The sequence below is a fragment of the Cervus elaphus genome, chromosome 22, assembly GCF_910594005.1.
Source record: "Cervus elaphus chromosome 22, mCerEla1.1, whole genome shotgun sequence".
NCBI lineage: Eukaryota > Metazoa > Chordata > Mammalia > Artiodactyla > Cervidae > Cervus > Cervus elaphus.
Genome location: NC_057836.1, coordinates 6287148 through 6301495, shown reverse-complemented (window position 1 = coordinate 6301495; position 14348 = coordinate 6287148). Strand labels below are relative to the sequence as shown.

At 50.8% G+C, this 14348-nt stretch overlaps 1 protein-coding gene and 1 non-coding gene across 3 annotated transcripts in view; one reads left to right on the top strand and one right to left on the bottom strand.

The window, feature by feature from the left end:
- Positions 1 to 3624, bottom strand: part of PACSIN2 (protein kinase C and casein kinase substrate in neurons 2) — a 110348-nt gene extending 106724 nt beyond the window's left edge. For both annotated transcript variants that reach the window (XM_043880834.1, XM_043880837.1), the window contains exon 1: positions 3473 to 3624. The gene's annotated coding sequence lies outside the window, so the exon portion shown is untranslated. The remainder of the gene's footprint in view (positions 1 to 3472) is intronic.
- Positions 3625 to 5584: 1960 nt separating this feature from the next.
- TRNAG-GCC lies at positions 5585 to 5657 on the top strand. The gene has a single exon. It is a non-coding gene; the product is annotated as a tRNA-Gly (tRNA).
- Positions 5658 to 14348: the final 8691 nt, after the last annotated feature.

The following is a 14348-nucleotide window of genomic DNA, read 5'->3' as shown; positions in this document are numbered from 1 at the left end:
GGTCCAGGACTCTGATGCTGTCCATAGGTGTGCTTTCTGGGAAGAAGTCTGTACTTGTTATCAGTTTCTCAAACGGTTAAGAATCTCTCAGGCTCTCCTTTTACAGACATAAAAACTGAGACCCTAAGGTATGTGGCTGTCCTGGGCTCAGGACTAGTCAGGAAAAGGCTGGACTGAGCCCAGGGCTCCTAGTCTCCATCTACAGTCTACAATCCCACTCTACAACCCCACATTCCAGGGAGGAAAAAAGTCACATAAATCTCATATAGCCATAGAGCACATTAATATTACACAAACCACTGCATATGTTCTTTCTAAAGTTATAGCAAAATTTCCCTCCTTTCATTTTCCTTAAGGCTTCTTGCTGAGGCCTTTGATCACTGAGACAGCATTTTATTCATTTCTACACCCTTATATCTTGTTCTTTCAGTCCCTAATGCCAAGACACTCTCAAATGACATTTTAATATTGAAACTAAAGCTTTTATTCTAGGAAACAAGAAAACTAGAATCCATGATGCTCAGTTTTACCAAGCAAACAGATAAACATACAATCATGGGAATAAATGCAAGATAATATACTAAAGTAATGCATTTTTGTCATGTTGTGTCTTTAATCAAAATACTAAAGCTTGTGCTCGTAGATGGCCATTGTCCCTGAAATAGTTACCTTTGGAACTACATGTATGCCAGGAATGTTGCATTGCACAGAATGTTTTGAGTTCTTCTTTAAAGATCATCTCCAGTCGGCAGAGCACAATCGTTTGAATACAAAAATCTGAAGGAATTCCTACACAGCCATCCCAGGGACAGAACTGAGCCCAGCAGCAATCAGATTTCAGGCACTGACATGCCTTCAGGTGTGTGAAGGATCCCAGCCAGGGCCATGAAGAAAGGTCTCTACGCATGGAATGCAAACTGACTTCCTAACGAAGGCACTGCTGTGCTGCCTTCAGGTATGCGGCTGCACTTCCAAACAATCTTAATCGGGGGAAAAAAAAAAAGGGTGCCAGCACCATCGCTCACATGAATGTGGCCATTACCCAAATAATCTACAGGGTGGCCTTGACAAAGTCACCAGCACAATCCGATGGCAGATAAGGCAGGCCTGAGTCAGATGAGAGGTCCAGGTGAGGGTGGCCAGAGAGCACTTGGTAAAAGCTATCATGATCTCTAAACACAAGCTGCTCTTACTATTATTAAGGAATCTGTGCCATCTTTTTGATATTCCATAACATCCTGGACTCAACCGTGACCCAGTCAGAGGAAGGAAACCTGAGCATGAGGCCCTTAACTCGTCTGAACAGACTTCCAAGTGGATAAACAGATGAGAAAATTTAAAGACAAATGCCCCTCAGCTCCCACCCCAGAAAATACCTGGCCATCAGAAATCTGGACTGGGCATCCAGGACTGGGGAAAGCTAGCTATATGTTTCAGCAACAAGCTGTGTTCAAAACCCAGGTATTGCTTTTTATACACACCTACTTTTAGATTATTTAAATCTTATGACCTATATCTTACACACTGAGGGCTAAAAATAATACAGTTCCAGTTCCCCAACAGTGTGAGTTAAGAATGACATTTCCATTCAAATGAGTTTTCATTCTTCTCCCAAAAAGTGAATTCGGAGTACAGACCTAATCTCTCATCTGCTCTTCTGTGCTTCATTCCTTTCCCACGTAATAAATATCATCAATCTCATGGCCAGTTTCTTTAAAGCTCTCAGACAATTGTCAAGAGAAAAACACAGCACAGAAAAGTTTTTGATGTAGTGGTCTCATATCTCAACTAACATAACTTCACCAAGGAGATTGTGAAACTCTAGAATGAAGTTTAAGTGCACACGTGCACACAGATTATTGTTTCCCACATAACTCAAGAGAAATCCCAGTTGCAGTGGCTCCCCTTCAATGATTGTACGAGGAGGCTGCTGGCAGGCTGGTTATTCAAGTCGAATAAGAAATTTCAGGCAGGAAGGGGAAGGCCCGCATTCAAAAGAGACCATCTGCTTGGTTCCCTTGCCCGGGGCTCCAACCTGCCCATCCTTCAGCATACTGGGAATACTGGGGATGAAGGAACCGCAGAGAAAGGAGATAACCGGTGTGAACTCACCACTTGGAGTTCAGGTTTAAAATCTCTGAGCTGGCCTCCTGATTTTCATCAGGACAGCCAGGGAGTGTTTGGTAAACAGTATAATGAGTAGCCGTGGAGACTCAGAGCAGCCAACCCTCCTTAACCACAGAAATACAGGACAACTGGGGTAAAGGAGAGAAAGGGAAGACCCAGGACTGGTGCACAGACCCCACCTGGGGGCCATCTTCCCTCAGGCGTCCAACCCTCGAAGGCTGCAGCTGTGTGTGGGACCCGAGGAGACAGCAAAGCTCGCTCCCCTTGACCAACTCTGTCTGAAAAGAAAGCCAGCCTCCTCCGGTGGAAGCCGAAACCCAAAGGGCCGCTGAAACGGAGCGGCAGAAATCACTACCTCTCCAATCCCAGGCCTCTCCGGATGCCCCAGCGGGCTGGAAACCCCAGAGGAGGAAGGGAGCTCCGGTTTCTAAAAAGTACGGTCTGGGAAGACTCCTTGGGCCAACGGGGCAAACGCCCCCAGCCTCTCTCCTGCCTGTCCCCCAGCCCTAGGACCTGATCACAAAGAAGGGCTTGCACCCCACGCCCCCACCCCCCATGCAGAGGCGGGTGAGGGACTGGGAGGGTGGGGAGGAAGGAAATGGAGGACAGTCATCAAAGCTCCCCTAAACCAGCGCATCCGCATAAGTGTCCCGCCTGCTCAGGCCGCCCCTCCCCTCCAGGACACCCGAGGACCCGGCCCTGCCTTCTAAGTGACGCCGACCGGCCCGCCGCCTCCTCCTGCGCTCCCCACCGCCCCCCTCACCCCAGGGAACCCCCGCACCACTCGGCTTCCCCGCCTCCCCTAGCTAAGTCCCTCAGAGAGTCTTCCATCCCGCTTCGGCAGCAGCACTTTGACCTCTACGGGTCCCGCTCCGCAACTTCTTTCTCAGCCGAGCTGAGGAGGACTGGTCCGCTCCCCTGTGGCGCCCCCCGCTCCCCGCCCAGACCCCGCACCCCACCTCGAAACCCGGCCCCCGCGCGCCCTCCGGAGGCCCCTCGACGTCCCCTTCAGCGCTCCCGTCGGCCCCCGGACGCCGTTCAACACCGGCTCCCCACCCCCCGCTCCCTCAGCGACTCGCCCCCGGACGCCCCTCAACACCGCTCCCCCACCCCCAGCTCCCTCAGCGACTCGCCCCCGGATGCCCCTCAACACCCCTACCCCGCCCCCCGCTCCCTCAGCTACAGGAAGTTCGCGCGCGGGCGACGCGGCCCCAAAGGCTGCCCTCAGGCGCGAGCGCGGCCGCGGCCTGACAGGGCGCGGGCCCGGTTGCCAACAAGCGCCCCGCGTCCGTCCCCCCAACCCCCGCACCCCGCGGAGCCCCAACCGTCGCGGCGCGTCCCTCACCTGGGCCGCCGCTCGTCTCCCGACACTCGGCGCGCCCCGCTCCGGCCGCGACTGCGTCTCCAAGCCCCGGCTCCGGCTCCCGCTCCGGCCCCGGCTCCCCGCCCTCGCTCCGGCCGCGCTGCCCCGGCCCTGCCCTAATCCAGCCGCTGCCGCTCCTGCCGCCAGCCCCGAACGCCCCGCCCCCGCCGCGCCTGCTGTGCTCTTCCCATTGGCTGCTGAGCGTCGGGCCCCGCCCCCACGGCACCTTCGGCTCCCCTGAATGGGCCGGAGGAGAGCCGAGGCGGCACGCCCCTCAGCGAGCCAAAGGGACCTCCCCTGGGCCTCATTGGCGACTTCGCCTGTCCATCAAAGGAGGGGGCGTGCCTACTTAGCTGATGAGAGGGCGGTTGGGGTCACTTTCCCCGAGTCGCTCCAAAACTGTGGGTCCGTGAGACTTTCTCCCAGGAGCCAGAAGTGTTTCAGCTTTGCGGGCGCGCCGAGATGGGGGCCGAGGGAGGGTGGCACCGCGCTTAATGGGAATTCAGGGAAGGTAGTCTTTCTGAAAGTTTCCTTTCCGACGGCACTCACAGACACCAGTGTCATCAGGGCTTCTTAGATTCACTTGAGCCGGCTTAGTTTTTAAAAGCAGGACAGAGAGCGGTGTGTGGTTGCGCATGCGCGTGTCCGGAGCTCACGCGAAGGTTTGGGGATCCCAGGCCAAGTAACTTCCTAGTGGGGTGGCGACCCAGGGTAAACAGTAAATAAATGGCAGAAGCAGGGTCAGCAGTACCCCAGGCCTGTACTGGTTCCACAACAACCGCCTTGAAATTCAGCCGGGCGATGGTGCTGCAATATGGAAAAACGCTTAAACTAAAATGCTAAAAGGAAAAGCCGGATAGGAAATGGCGGGGACTCTTAAAACTGCTACTGTGTTTGCACAAGGATAGAAGACTAGTCGACAGAAACAGAGTGGGTTTTCCCTTTCTAATGTATTTGTTTGGTTGCAATGTGCTTGTGATAATAATCATTGAGAAAGAGGGAAAGAAAGGCCACCACCATGCTGTGCCAGATCCACCTACTGTCAAGAAGTCCCCACCATTCTCCAGGACTCAGCCCACAGGGGCCACTCTGCCACCCAGAACACCTCTGGGTCACATGTACAGAACCCAGTCCTCAGCTGAGGTCTCCCAGGCCTCTGAGATCTGGGTAAATTGCGGTTTGCACCACTTTAACTGTGAAGATCCAAAGTCAGTCCCATGGTTTCTGAACAAGTCCCCATCACCCCTCCCTCCAGCCTCCTGCTCTTTCCCACATGCCCGCTGGTCCTTGTCATCATCCCATCTCCAGCTGCACACACTCACAGAGTCCCCCTTCACACCAAGCTCTGGGGAGGCCAGCAGGGGTTCCTGCAGCCCGGACCCCACGGGGAGGCATCAAACCTGGCACTGCCTGGCAACACAAAACACCTCTTGAGCCCTTTTGGCCTCTTGACCCTGAAGCCACTACCTGGCCACCTGACCAAGGCAGGCCTCTGGCCTCTGGCTCCCTTCTCTTCTCTCTCCTCTCTTCTAAAGACAAAAACAAAATTCCTATCATTGCTTTCCCCAGCAGTTTGAGGCTGATCAGCTCTTTGAGTCTCACCTCTGTCCCCACAGCTTATCAGAGGATTTTTCCCAAGAGAGCTTTCCTTTCCATTCCGTGAACATTCCAACTTTGACCCCCCACAGAAATTTCACAATGTTGCATCCAGCCCCCTCCTATCAGATCCAAACAGCCCCGAAGCGCCGTCCTGCCTCTGCTCCTTGAGCACGTCACTGCCACTCTCTGTACCTCTGTGTCTCAGTTTTTAGCATGCGGGCGATGGCAGGGCCCCCCACCACACAGGGTGAGGAGTGCGTGGGGCCGTCAGGTGAAAGTGAGGGGAGCTGCTCTGGCTGTGCAGGTGTGGGTGCTTGACATCTCATCAGTTAATGTAGTTGCGCTCTGTCACTGTCATTTGGCTGCCTCCTCCTCGCAAAACGTGCTCATTACCTAAGTCTGGGGCAAAGACTGACAGGTCCTTTATTAGCCATTTCCCACTAAACAACTGGGATAAACAGGCAGCCCAAGTTAAAACCTACTTTCACAGGGACTTCCCTGGTGGTTCAGTGGCTAAGACTTTGCACTGCCAATGCAAGGGACCCAGGTTCAATCCCTGGTTGGGGAACTAAATCCCACATGTTGCAACTAAGACCCGGTGCAGTCAAATAAGTGGTGCGCAGTCACTTCAGTCATATCTGACTCTTCATGACCCCATGGACTGTAGCCCACCAGGCTCCTCTGTCCATGGGATTCTCCAGGCAAGAATACTGGAGTGGGTTGCTAAGCCCTCCTCCAGAGGATTTTCTTGGCCCAGGGATCCAAACTGCATCTCTTGTGTCCCCTGCATTGGCAGATGGATTCCCTACCACTGCACCTAATCAAATGAATAAAATAATTATAAAAATAGTTTCACAGAGAATAAAACAGTCTCCAAAAAAATTAAAATGTCCAGATACAGTTATTGTACAGTGGTACAGGTACATCTTCCAAGAAAAAAAATTCAAAATCTGTTACAGATACTTATTTAATTGATAATTACAATGTTTAGAGAATGTGCAGGACAGGGAATAGGGTGGATTCAGGCTGGGATGGACTTGAGTTCTGTCTTGCTTCCAGGAAGACCCAGCAAGGACATCAGACCTAGAAAAGGCCTCTCAGTGGTCCCCAGAGGGTCACCATATTGAGTGTGTGAGTGTTCAGTCATCACTCAGTCCTGTCCAGCTCTTTGCGACCCCTTGGACTATAGCCCACAAGGTTCCTCTGTCCATGGGATTTCCCAGGCAAGAATACTATAAATGGGTTGCCATTTCCTTCTGCAGGAGATCTTCCTGGCCCAGGGATTGAACCTGACTCTCCTGTGTCTCCTGTATTGCAGACAGATTCTTTACTACTGAGCCACTGGGGAAGCCCTGCCATATTGAAGGCAGTGATATTTAACTGAGCCAAGGTGAATGGAAAGGATGAGCAGAGGCCCAGAGGCAAGAGATCCTGCTGTCCAGGGAGACAGGTGGGTTCTTCTTGGCTGGAGCATGTAGCCGAGCAGTGAGTAGCCATGCAATTCTGGCAATCTGTTTTGCCACTCCAGGTCTCAGTTTTCTCAGCTGTAAAATGGGCATAATCACAGAGTCTAGTGTTTAGAGAAATTGCCAGGATTCTTGAGGTCACTCCTGTGACGCTCTTAGGACATAGCTGATACAGTCAGTGGCTGTTAAGTGTTTTACAAGGACCTCTTTGCAGTTTGTAAAAGTATTCTTTTTAAAAATTTGTGATTGGCCTTTCAGCAGCTGAGAAGCTGAGCAGATGGCCTGAAGAAGGACTTTGGATTTCATTGTCCTCCCAGCACTTTGACCCTCTCCTGAAGCCCCTGGCTAAAATGGTTTGAACCCAGCAAAAAAAAAAAAAATGTGGTTGGGACTTCCTTGGTGGTCCAGTGGTTAAGACTGAGCTTCCACTGCAGGGGTTGATGGTTTGATCCCTGACCTGGGAACTGAGATCCCTCAAGCCAAGCTCACTGCAAACAAAAACAAAAACAAAAACATGTGATTAAAAAACAAAACAAAAGGAGAACATGTACTGTGCACCAAGTGCTAATACTCTGGAGACATCAGAGTGTTAACTGTTGTATCTCTGGATACACCTTGGAATGAAGTGCTCCCTGCCAAGTTGTGTAAAGATCTGAATTCCTTATAAATGTGTCATTGACTAGGAGGCAGCTACCCCGGCCTTTCTTCCTTTGATTAGTTCTGCTCCATGCTAGCCTGTGCACGTCTGCTCACATAAAGGTGTACCAGCAGGTACAGGGCTCCCCTCATACCTACCACACTCAAGTCAGCACCACTGGGCAAGACACCTGGGCCTGGAAATCACTCCCTTCCAAAGTCAGCAGGATATGGTCAGCATCACCTGGACAGCATTTCCCAAAGTGAGCATCTCCAGGATGCTCTGTACTGGGATCACCCCATTTTCCACAAGTCCCTCTGTTGATTCTTCTGCCTCACACAGTCTGAAGCACTATTCTTGGTGTTGACTGAGAACTCTAACTTTTTCTAAGTGAACAGGGTTACACTGTTGCCATTGGTGCCAAAGTGGAGAAAGTATCAACAATGAAACCAATACTTTCAAGTTGGGTGTTTTGAAACTCTGACAGAAGACCTGTCGTGCCCAGACTTCATATGTGATACATTGTAAAGTATTTTCTACCATGTGATAAAGATTTGAACTCCCTTAGGGACTCCTTCCTTGAGTCCCTGCATTTCAGGAGGATGAGGTCCTGAACACCACAGTGAAGTCATTCTGAATGCGAAGTATCATCTTATGCCTTTCAGGCTCCTGGATCAGATAAACTGAAAGTCACCCTGTGATTGTAAAACAAGATTTTGTTTACAGTGTTATCATGCTTCTCTACTAATGTGAATCCAGATTTCCTTGATACAAAATAAAATTAGATACTGAAGCTAACTGTTTTTGAAAAACTGGAGCAGTCTCAAAATGCATATTCATCAAAAAAGTGACATCTGTGGGACTTCCTAGGTAGTCCAGTGGCTAAGACTCTGGGCTTCCAATGCAAGGAGCCCAGGTTCCATCCCTGGTCAAGGAACTAGATCCTGCATACCACAACAAAGATAGAAGATCCAATGTGCTGCAACTAAGACCAGGCACAGTCAAATCAATCAATCAATACATAATTCTTTTCATTTGAAGTGACCTTGCTCTTGTTGGTTAGTTGTATAACAAATACTTAAATGTTACAAATTTGAACTTATAAAAGAAGTTGTACCAATACTTATAAAATAAATGTACAGCAATAAAATGCTGCTATTGGTTACATATAGGGTATTATGGAAAGACTCCCACCATTAAAAACATAAAGAGGGTTTGAAATCACAGTTGGAGACAGTGAGGAGCTATCAAGGGTTGTTCTTGGCTCCCAGACCAGCTATTACCAAAGGTTCTCCTGACCAGGAGTGACCTTCATCTGTGTATCTGTGCCTGACTTGTTGAATTACCATCCTGGAATGCTGGACAGGGGCTCTGCCTTGGAGGTGTCTGCATCTTGCCTCGGTGGATGTGGGCACATCCAGGTGGGCTGAACTTAGGACTCCCTCCCCAGCCAGGGCTTGGGATTGAGGTGACTGTATGCCACTATCCCGGCAGTGGTACAAGAAGTAGCACTGCAGTCCAGCTCCCACCCCAACTCTGGTTAAACATTTAATTGAGTCCCAGTCCCTTCCTGGTGGCAGAGGAAAAGAGGAGAGGTCTGAGCACCACAGGTCCAGTTTTATCTTTTGCTAAAAAAGGATTCTACCCCCCACCCCCCAGCAATTAATCAAGCCTAGGACTAAGTCAAAGGCTCAGGGGTTCACTGTTCTTTTTTGCTTTGTTCTTGCAGCATTTTTTCTTTCTTTTCTTTTCTTTTTTTTTTTTAAAGCAGGTTTAGGTCTACAGGTTTGGGCATGTCACCTCACTTCCTGGCCTCAGTGTCCTCATCTGGACAGAGAAACAGTGGCTAACCCCTACTAGATGGGGTGGGAGGGGTAGAGGAATTAAACATATTAATAGATGAAAAAGACTTGCATGGTGCCTGGTGCAACAGAGACACTCACCCAACCAACGATGCTGCGGGCCTTGGACCACAGGGTCAGGCACATCCTCATCTGTAAAGGAGAGGGAGGAACCTGGCAGGCCCCAGCAGACATGCCAGCTCCCTCTCCCTCTCCTGCACTCCCTGCCCCACAAGGAGCAGAGCCATGGATGCTGCTCCTGAGAGTGGACATGAGGCAGGGAAGGCAGATTTCCCACCCAGGTGAGTGCCAGGCCCACTGGCATTATCACCTGCAAAGGAATGCGGGCACCATCCCTCCAGATGACAGGCCATCCCACCCTGCTGCCCTGTTCCCACCCCCATGGCCCTCTGCTCCTCCCTGGACCCCATTCCTGCCCCCGCCTCATCTCTTGTCCATCCTTCTCACTCAGTGGGAACCTCCAACCAAGTCTGAGACCTGCCTGAAAGCCACCCTCCGATCCAGACAGCCCCACTGGCAGCAGGGGTTGGGAGGGGCCAGCCCTAGGTCAAGTTCAAGCAGTTCCTATGCCCGGTGGACTGCCCAAGGTCACCTACTTTCTCTGGGTCTGGGCAGCAAATGGTCGATCCACACCAGAGCCTGCCAGGGTAGATCCTGGATGGGTTTTGAACCATCTGAGTTGGAGCTGTGTACACCACGAGGCAGAAGTATGTGATGAAGGACTGTTCCTTTTCTTCTCTAGGATTGATGGACAGCAGCTCAGAATGTGTGGTCTGCTGGGTAACAGGCAGAGGGGTGATAATTTCACACTGAAGTGTACTGGGCAAGGAGTGGGGTGGGTGGGAGAGACTGGCAGGAGGAGGCTGCTTTGGGGACCACAGAACATCAAAGCTGGAAGACCCCGAAGGATAAGCAGGAGAGTCTTCCTAAGGTGAGGAAGCAGAGGCCCAGGGAAGTCTGATGAGCTGCTGGAGGTTTTCCATCCATCAGGGCCAGAGACCCTCTCAAACCCGGGCTTTCTGACTCCTTCCTTCCTTCCCTGCATCAAGTCTTTCTCTCCGTCTGACACAGCAGACACAGGATACCAGGTACTGAGCTGGGCATGAATGAAAAATAACACTTTCCCCACTTTCCAGCAACTCATGCTAGTGGGGGCCAGAGAGGGGAGACTGTGAACAATGATCTTGAAGGGTCCAAGCAGTGCCCTGGGGGTCCCAGAGGGGTCCTGGAGGGCTCCCAAGAAAAACAGCATTTCAGCAGACTCTGAAAGATTGGCAGGGCAGGGCTTGGAAGGACACATCTGAAGGGCAAGTCATGGGAGCCGTGGGTGCAGGGTTGTCAGCACACGCAGATCCTTAAAGGCTGGAGGGAAACATCCCTCCTGACAGTTCAAGACCAAGGTCAGGGGTGTCCAGCTGAGGGCCTGCTCCTGGGAGCCGTCCTCTGGGTATGTGGGTCCTGGCACCTCCTGGGGTATAAGACAGCAGAGCCAAGGCTCCTCCCACTGTCCCTCTGAACACACCCTTCCTGTTGTGACAACTCTGTTCTCTGTGTAACTGGTTCCAGCCCGTGGCTCAGGTTTCAGATTTCACGCGAACACTCATTGAGGCTGATGGGAGTATCATGTGGGCCCTGGGGACAGCCAGCCTGCCAAGCCCAGCCCTGCTAATTACAGGTCACAGCTTTCTTGTTAAGTGCCCAGACAGCAGGCACCCTGAGCCAGGCCCTCCTGGGGACCAGGCCTGGGAGACTGCTATCGCTCCCTCATTCAGGCAGTCTTCACTCTGCACCTGCTGGGACATACCACCTGCTGGGTGCCTGGGGAGGACCCGAGGGGGCTGAACTGGCCCTGACTTCTCCCAGCCCTCAATATCAATCACAGCTGCCACCCAAAGGACCCCTTTCCATGGGGACAGCCCCATGATGGTGCTTTATATATGAGAACTCCTGCTTCCGTACACCAACTCCACTTTGCACTTTGGGGAAACTGAGGCTCAGGGGGATAAGATGACTTGGTCAAGGTCATAGGCTTAAGCCAGCTTAAAACTCAACATTTAAAAAACAGATCATGGCACCCAGTCCCATCACTTCATGGCACATAAAAGGGGAAAAGGTGGAAACAGTGACAGATTTTATCTTCATGGGTTCCAAAATCACTGTGGATGGTGACTGCAGCCATGAAATTAAAAGACGCTTGCTCCTTGGGAGGAAAACTATGACAAACTGAGACAATGTATTAAAAAGCAGAGATATCACTTTGCCGACAAAGGTCCATCTAGTCAAAGCTCTGGTTTTCCAACTAGTCATGTACAGATATGAGAGTTGGATTATAAAGAAGGCTGAGTACTGAAAAACTGATGCTTTTGAACTATGGTGCTGGAGAAGGAGATCAAACCAGTCAATCCTAAAGGAAATCAACCCTGAATATTCATTAGAAAGACTGATGCTGAAGCTGAAGCTCTAATACTTTGGCCACCTGATACGAAGAGATGACTCATTGGGAAAGGCCCTGATTCTGGGAGAGATTGAGAGCAGGAGGAGAAGGGGATGACAGAGGATGAGATGGTGGGATGGCATCACTGACTCAATGGACATGAATTTGAGCCAACTCTGGGAGACAGAGAAGAACAGAGGAGCCTGGTGTGCTGCAGACGATGGGGTCACAGAGTTGGACACAAATGAGTGACTGAACAGCAAGAACAAGCTCTCATTTGGGAAAATATCAAGGAATGGTGATTTTTTTTTTCCAGTAAGGAATTGTTTTGTATTTACAGGCTTTCGTGTCATTGAACTCTGAGATCAGAAAAAGCATCTATGAGAAATTTGGATAAACATGTGAGGAGTTATATGAAAATGTTTGAGGTCACCAGACTCATACTTAAGCTGGAGGGAAAGGGCAGGATGATTTAGTGAGAGGAAAGAGAGGTGAGAGTGAGTTAAGTGTGAACGGAAAAATCAAAGGCAGACAGATGAGAGTGGCCAGCGCTGGACCAGAAAATAGTTTAAAGCCTCAAGGACATGGAGCTTTAACTGGGTCTCGGGAATGGGCAGGATTTCGATGGGTGGGATGAGGGGAGGAGAGGATGTCAGGTTGTAGGAACAGCACTGTGGTCCCCAGGCAGAACTGTGAGGCTGGGACAGGACCTGAATGGCTGGGGAAGAAGGATGTCCAAAGGTTTCCTACCGTATCTGCAAGTAGGAAACCTACTCCAGGCCAAGGGACAGATCTTTCCAGGTGCTGGAGCTGACATCCCAAAGACGCTTCCAGGCTGAAGGGATTCCTGGGTGGCTGTTCATTAAAAATTTCCATTCGTCCATCCTCCGGTTTCCTCACTTTCTCAAAGCCTTTCTGTTTGGGCTCAGTCGCCTGAAGGCATCAGACGCGGCACCCTCCTGTCAGGAAGTGAACGTACTGTCACTGTGACGCCCCCCTCCCACAAGTTTTTACGGCTGTGACTCAGCTTTCACCCAACCCAGACCTCTGCCTGGTCACCCTCCCCTGGCGCTCGCCCACGTTCCCTGCTCTCCCGCGGGTAGGGTCCGGAGCCTGCTGCCCTGGGGACAGTGGGAACAGAGGAGGCAGATCCAAGAACAGAGCTGTGTGATCGTCATTACTGCTAAAAATAGCCACCAGGCCCAGGTGCACAAGCTCGGTCACGGCCTCTTTCCACCTGGCAAGAAAGGATGGCCTTCACCCTCATGCTCCCATTCGTGCTATGAAGACAAGGAGGCAGACTCAGAGATGGGCAGGAGCAGACCCACGGTCACACAGCCAGTCAGGGGGCAGGGCCTCCCCTCCGCCCCCAGACTCAGATTCCAGAGTCAGGCTTTGAAGTCAAAGACTTATTGAACACCTACTACCCACTGGCCACTGTTCTGGGTACTGTGGTGAATGAGATGACAAGCCCCTCTGGGGGGAGGGACACTCACAACTCAGCCAGTGAACAGAGGATGAGCTCTCAGCATCCTGGAGCCTGGCCTGTCCTCTGCCCACCAGCCACGCCAGGCTGGCATAGGCACCCTGCTCTCTTCCCTCCCCAGGCCCTGAAATGACTCTCCCCCTTCTCCAGAAATGGGTGTGCACGCTGTCGGGCCAGACTCTGTAACCACATGGACTGTAGCCCTCTAGGCTCCCCTTTCCATGAGATTCTCTACGTGCCATACCGATCAGGTCAGGCAGAGGCTGTTTTGCCCTTGCGGAGTTGATGGTTTTGTAATGGAGAAAGTAGAAAAGCATGGAAATACCTAAGATAACTTTGCCTAGTAATCAGTGCTTTGAAAAAAGTCAAAAAAGATGATAAGAGACTGATAATCAGGAAAGTTTCTCCGAGAAAATACTCCAAGTGATCAGATGGAACTGGCCCCGTGGAGATCAAAGGGAAGGGAATTCCAGATAGAGGGGCCCACCAGTGCAAAGGCCCTGAGGCAGGGGTGAACATGAAATCCTCAAAGGTCACTGCGGCTCCTGCAAAATGGCCGAAGGGAGAGCTTGGTGGGAAACAAGACTAGAGCTTGAGTTAACTTTAAATTACAGGGGAAGTTTTCTGGGAGGGCCTGAAGCCTCAGATATGCTCTGACTTTTGCTTTAAAATTTAAGAGAAAGGGAAGACCAGTGTAGACAAGAGAATCAGAAAAGTTTTCATGGAAGAGCCAACAGAACTTTCTTACCACAGAATCAGAAAAGTCCAATCTCCTAGGGGGAATGGAAAATTTACCTCTTTAAAACAGTTTCTACCAAGAAAACAGAAAAATGGTCGGTCCGTCAGCACATGAAAAGATGCTCAACGTCATTAGTCATCAGGGAAATGCAAATCAAAGCCACAATGAGACCCCACATCACATCCACAGGATGGCTACAACTAAAAAGACAAATAATATGTGTTATACAAGATGCTGAGAAACTGGAACCCTCACACACTGCTGGTAGGAACGTAAAATGGTGCAATTGCTTTGGAAAATAGTTTGGCAGTTTCCCAAAAAGTTAAACATACATTTACCTATTGCCTGGGCTTCCCTGGTGGCTCAGATGGTAAAGAATTTGCCTGCAATTTGGGAGACCTGAGTATGACCCCTGGGTCTGGAAGATCCCCTGGAGAAGGGAATGGCTACCAACTCCAGTATTCTTGCCTGGAAAATTCCATGGACAGAGGAGCCTGGCGGGTTACAGTCCATGGTGTCGCAAAGAGTCGGACACAACTGAGCAACTAACACACACACACATATACACCTATGACTTAGCAGCCTACATCTCCCCCCAAGAGAAAGGAAAACACTTGCCCATATAAAAACTTACA